This window comes from Pygoscelis adeliae, unplaced genomic scaffold, assembly GCF_000699105.1.
Source record: "Pygoscelis adeliae isolate BGI_AS28 unplaced genomic scaffold, ASM69910v1 Scaffold78, whole genome shotgun sequence".
In the NCBI taxonomy this organism is placed as follows: domain Eukaryota; kingdom Metazoa; phylum Chordata; class Aves; order Sphenisciformes; family Spheniscidae; genus Pygoscelis; species Pygoscelis adeliae.
This window is the reverse complement of record NW_008825409.1, coordinates 5,449,791-5,455,970: the sequence shown is the minus strand read 5'-3', so window position 1 is coordinate 5,455,970 and position 6,180 is coordinate 5,449,791.

Sequence of the window (6,180 nt, the reverse complement as noted above, 5' to 3'; positions counted from 1 at the left end):
AGAACCACTACAATTATGACTTTCACTGGCATTTTTTCAGTAGAGACCACTCCTACATGTCATTCCTCTGCAAATGAATACAATTATGAGAACATTTGTTATTTCCTCACATGCCTGTCTCTTTATTCTGTGTTTTCTCTCTATTTTATGTTTTCTTATTTTGCCTCCCATTTTTCAGGGACAATATTCTTACCTAGAATAAGGGCAGTTTTAAATGACTGGAAAGGACCTGCTTTCTTCACTATAGTAGTTTATCAGTGCTCTGTGGAGATTGTAGAAGAAACCTGAGCCTGAAAACTACTCCATAGGCTTACATTTTACCTGTAGTTTATTCCTATACCCAACTGTAACAAGGACCATTATGTAAATAATGAAATATGTTGAAATGCCTTTAAAGACTCACAGAGGATGATAAACAACTACCACGAAGAAAGATTATTTTGGTGGTTAGATGAGCAAGTTGCTTACTAAAGACTATTCCAAAAAACAGTTTCTATTGTTATTACCTATTCTGCCTTAATTTTCTACACAACCCTTTGGGTGTTGGACAAGCTGTTGGGAGTTCCTTATATCCATGGACAGCCAACCACACCTCCACTTCTACTGCTCCTTCTGACTGCTTAGCAGACTTTGTCTCTATATTCTTTGTATTCTGTATTTCTTTGTATTCTGTGTATTCCTGTGGAGGTACCCTAGCAATACAGCATACAGAAGTACGAAGTTCTTGGATAGGTTTTGTACATGTTTATCACCCTGTTGCTAGTTGAGCAGAGTTGGGTTGGGGAACAGGTTCTTACAATATGTTCTTCTCCCTCTCGTTCCTAAATGACGGTAATAAAGGGTGTGGAAACCAAACTTGGGCTTCAGAGATTTCTGTTAAGAAAGCCAGTACTGGCAGGGATGTGACAAACCTAGTCTGATGATCCTTGGGCCAGACTCTGCCGCCATCGCTGGCCCAGATGGTGCCCCGTCAGGGAGAGCATGGCCTGCGCTTGGGTCACCCTCAGCTCCCAGCTCAGCCCCCCTTGTGGAGTAGCCTGCTCACACTGCTGTCCTGGCACACTTAAGCAAAACCTAAAACAAACAAATGTTTAGCGCTGTGAAAGGTAAAAACTGCAGCCTTTGGTTGCTAGGTATCTGAGGTAGAAACTAAACCCAAGTTTTCCAGTGCCATGAGGTGCCTAAGGTCCATAGGACAATGCATGTGAACTTCCTTGGCTTAGTTTTGAGGCTTGCTCTTTGGGGCTTTGAAATCTCACTTAAGATTGCAAGAAGTTGTATTTTCACAACATTAAGAATTCACAGCCTGTGAATATCTCCATAAAGTAAGCAACTATCACCATTATCTTAATAAAATAATATATCATTTTCTAAACCATGACTAGAGCAGGAAATGGCAGTCTGACATTTCCTTCCTTTCCAGGTCCTCTGGATTAAAAAGTTTGTCAAGCAAAAGAAAGAGATCCAAGATCAATTTCTTTTGCTGCAGAATCTTCCTCCTTGATTGTTCAGAAATATAGACTATTTTGGAGACAATTTTCATTTTACCTGTTGAAGTTACTGTACTTTGCTTTAGTTTCATTTAATGATACAATTTAATGCAGGGATCTGGAGCTGCAAATTCTCTGTTCTTGATCATAAGGGCTGGAGAATCAGACCTGCTCCCAGCTGGGCACCAACTTCTCATCTGCACAGTGGAAATACTAAAAAAAAGTGCCTGCCTAGGTCAGGAGAGAGTGCTGGGTGCTCGCTAGGGAAGTACAAGGTGTTTGATCCCAATGAATTGAAGAGAGAACCAACTTCCCCTCACTTCCAGGGTGGGTGCCAAAAGGAGGGTATGTACAGCTGTGTTTTGAGAAACAGCGGCAGATTCTCCTATGCTGTATTTAGTCTTGAACAGGTATTTTAGTCTTAGTCTGAGGATTTTGGTTAAAAACAAAAACAAAACCAAAAAACCCACTGTATTATTTTAGATCTCAGTCAAGCTTGGATGTAAGACTACACCATGGGCTATTCAACTCCAAGGTGCGTAGGAGCAAGTAAAGAAGAGGAATTTTAAGTGGCCAGGAACAATAAGGTTAAAAAGTGAAAAGATTCAAATTCTGCCTAGGTTGCCTCAGTATTTGTTTTTCAGTGAAAGGGCCTTATTTTTAGTTTGAAGGAGGAATCAAATATCCCTTTTCACTGTGGATTTGGGAATAAAGAAAGTTAGTCTAGGACTTGATTGGCAGCAAAAATACCCAACTGAAATTTTATGGATCACTGATAAATGCCAGCTTCAGCCTTCCCCAGAAGCTTGGGGAAATTAAACTGGGCTGTCTGGAGCTCAGTAAGCTAGCTACCTTTTTTCCACTTTCAGACATGAATCGATTGATTTGATGAAAAGTAATTTATCGAGGGGGAAGGGCAACAGAATAATTTACAGTGCAATGAGATGATTTGCCATCCCTAAAATTGCTTTCCTAAAATCTAAAACTATGTACAGTCCTCTTCTTGGCAAGCCTATTTGTGGGGCTGCTCTTTGCTTCCCACTGCTTTGGCCACAGTCTTCTCTCAGTTTGCGATTTTCAGGTCCCTGTCACATCTCCTACACTGCTCACCCCGGGCCGGATCCTGGCAGCATCTGGCTGTGCAGTTCAAGTCGCTTGGCCACCGCTCCCACAGGCAGTCTGACTCTGCTTCATCCCGTGTTCGGTGTACTTGTGCGGCTCCACCTCGCCTTCCCAGCTCTTGGCTGCCCTGGATAAGCTTTGCAGCTGCCTCTTCAGCAAAAATTTCTGCTATCTGAGCAAAAACCTGTATGTAGTTCCTTGCTAACAAGGTACTCCTGAAGCAGTCTTTCTGGGTCCCTCTTCCGAGGTTCCCATCTTTTTATTTTGAGCAGTTGCCTGAGTCACACCTCAGCACTTTTGGTCACCCCAGACTTGTAAAAAATCTTCACAGTTGTGAATATCCTCCATTTCATATCATGGCTCATTTGTTAACAAAAATGCCTCAGTTAAAACAACATTTTAAAATGTTTTAGGCCTGCCTGTTTGTATCTTTTTACAAATCTTTCCGTACATCAGATGTCAGCTGAATACCATTTATTTTCTCTGGGAGGAGCTTGCTTTTTTAAAGCTTGAGCCACTGAACTTACGTTGGTGGAGGGAGTGATGCTAATTTAAATTGTCGCTCAATTTTGATGCTTGAGCTGTTAACTGAAAATGGCTTTCAACTGCCTTCTTTTGTTTGGAAAATACCCAAGATTTCCAGCTTTTTACTACGGTTAAATTATCTTAACACAATTGTCTTTACAGCTTGCTTTCAGTAGTTTATTATATTCATCTAGACTCAATGTTCTTGAACCCATTAATTAAACATATCTGTAAGGGTTTGCTTATTTTAAGCCTAAGAATTAGAGAAGATTCTGAGGCTATTTCTGAAGCAGGTCTCCATACGTAGTGGAAAAAACCCCTCAAACATTGGTAGAGAAAACCCTGATATGTCCCTTAGGCAGACAGTTCAGCTCCTTGAATTGTAACTGGTAACAGAAAATTCTGTAGAGTTGCCGAATGCATTTTAAAATTTTACTGCTTTATTGTGTTATATACAAAAAGTAATATTCCCTTCCCAGCCTAGATGAGAATATAACTGTTTTCAGAGCTTTTCTGTGGACAGAGTTAATTTAGCAAGATTTCTCTCTCATTTCTTCTCTTATTTCTCTGCCTGTGTTTCTTCTCCCCCTGCCACTGCTATCTCAAGAGATGCCTTAAATTATATTCAGCCTGGGTAAGACAAATAAATGGGGAAAACAAAGAGCAACATAGTTTGCCTTAATGGAGATGAGCTGAGAATTTCCTTGGAAATTGTAGTCTGAGGGTTGAGTAAAGGATAAATTGAAGTTGTTACAATTTCAGGGAACAATCAGCATATCCATAACTGAGATCAAAACATTTGTACAGCAGTACACATCTTCTTAAACAGGAATGGTTGCATTCCTATTTTTTGGAAACTAACTCACTCCACTGCACTGTGACAAAAAATTAAAGCTAGATTTCTTTTCCGGTGCCAGAAAAAAAACAGAATCTCAGACCGGGTCTTTCCTCTGTAATATTTACTTACGCCCTCAAGGACAGGAAGAAGAGATGTAACCAAGTTCACTTTTTTTCTTTGTCTGTATCTCTACTTTTCATACAGGGACCTCTTCTTTAGGGCAGTGACATTAACTGCTTGGGTTTGAGTATCTTTCCCCCACGTTGAGTTCTCTTTTTGTCTGTGGCAGTCCTGCAATATCAGACTCTGAAAATCCTGGCTGTTTCGGAGCGAGAAAAGTTAACACTTCGCCCATGTGTATTTGTAAACCACAAACAAATAGTATTTCCTATTCATTATTTAATACGTAGAATCTAACATGGAAGACCCAGAAGACCTTAGTGAGAGTGAGGCTTCCTTGGGACACTGGTGGGTACATGGAAGGTCTGTTCTCAGAGGAGCTTGCAGAAAGGTAAATCAAGAGAGCAAACAAAAGAAAAGAGAGATTTGATGTGACTTGCCCTAGTTTGCAGGGAAGGTCCCTGAAAGAATTAGGAATAAAACACAACTGTTTTGACTCAGGGGTTGCTACTCTTATAACTGGAAGTTAGTTTTGTAGCTACCTCAAAATTTCGTTTTCATTGTCAGTGAAACAGGAGAGACAAAACATTCCGACGTAAGAAAAGGCAGATTATCATACAAATGCTAAAAAAGGTTCAGCTAGATTTATGAAGGATTTGCGATGCAATACAGCTAAGTTCTTTGAAGGGAACTGTATGAATTGGAAGAAGGTTTAAGTGTGAGGCAGTTGTATAAGTTTGATGTGCTTTGACTCTTACATGAGGATAATTACAATCTATCAATGGAAATGTATCTTGAAATATCTGGCAAATAAAAGCATCTTTCAGACTTTAATGGTGTTAATGAGTACCTCTTGTATGTTAAGAACATGTTTTCAGGCTGCTGAAATTAACATCTGATCTGCTGAAGGGCCTAGAATTTCTGGTTCAAAAGAAGTTCACAAGCATCGGGTAAATTGGAGAAGAGATTACTGAGAAAAGGAATGATTGGAAAAAACACACTTGTAAGTTTTATTTTTGTTTCCTTCTGAAGCAGAAAAATCCACTTTTGCCTTGAAAGTAGGAATCTTTCCTGGTTGGCTGCCACTCAGGGTCTTGTATTCCCTTAATCTTATTCACTTTTAATTATTTATTTTGCTGTTATAAAAATCGTTCAAATCTAAGCAAAGTGTAATTAATTGAATTATGATATAATGAACTGAAATCTCCAGGTAACTTCAGTGCTTCTTCTGTTCTCCCTACCTTGCCCCCACATTTCTAGTCATACTGTCTACTGTCTACTACTACGAACTGATATTGAAGTGAACAGGATTAGTCTGCAGGTATTTTTCAGGAAATATTCACGCTTTTAGAATATAATAGACATAAGTGATGAAATATTACTCTGGGTGAGGAAAGCCAGAGACAATTGTGGAGCAGTTCAGCTATTTGGGTAATACACATCTTAATATTTAACACAAAAGTTCTCTTAAGGTGTCATGTTAATTGGTATATTGATAGATATACTGTCATATGTGTTTTACAGAAAATATTCTAATATTCATGTTTTGATACAGTGAAGATTGGAAAGAATGCCTCCCCTGGCTCCCAATAGGTTTTGGTTAAGTCTAAGACCAGACCTTCAAAAATTATCAATGCCTTAACAGTTCTGTTGTTAAATTGCTGAATTTTGCTGGTGTTGATTATGGGATTAGTCCCACAGACAGCGTACATAAGGAACACTCCTTGAAACTGCTGAGTCATTTCAGTCTGAATAATAATTTAAGTGAATTACCTTGAATTAGCTGAAACAGATGTGTTCCTGGTTTTGGCAAAATGAACCTATAAAAAATTAAAATAAGTCAATTACTAGTCAGCTAACTTGGTCTATAAATTGCTCTCTAGAGTGATCTAACAAAAGCTCTGGGTGCGGGGTTGGGCTGTATGTTTAGCAGCTAATTTGCATCTTAGCTGGTATTTGCCTTGCTACAGTGGAAGAATAATTGGAAGTGTATGCACTGTATTAAGTGTGTTGACTGAAGCTGTAAATTGGAGGAGATTGTGTTTGGTATATAAATCTGGAGAGTACTGCCAGGTTTGGTCATAA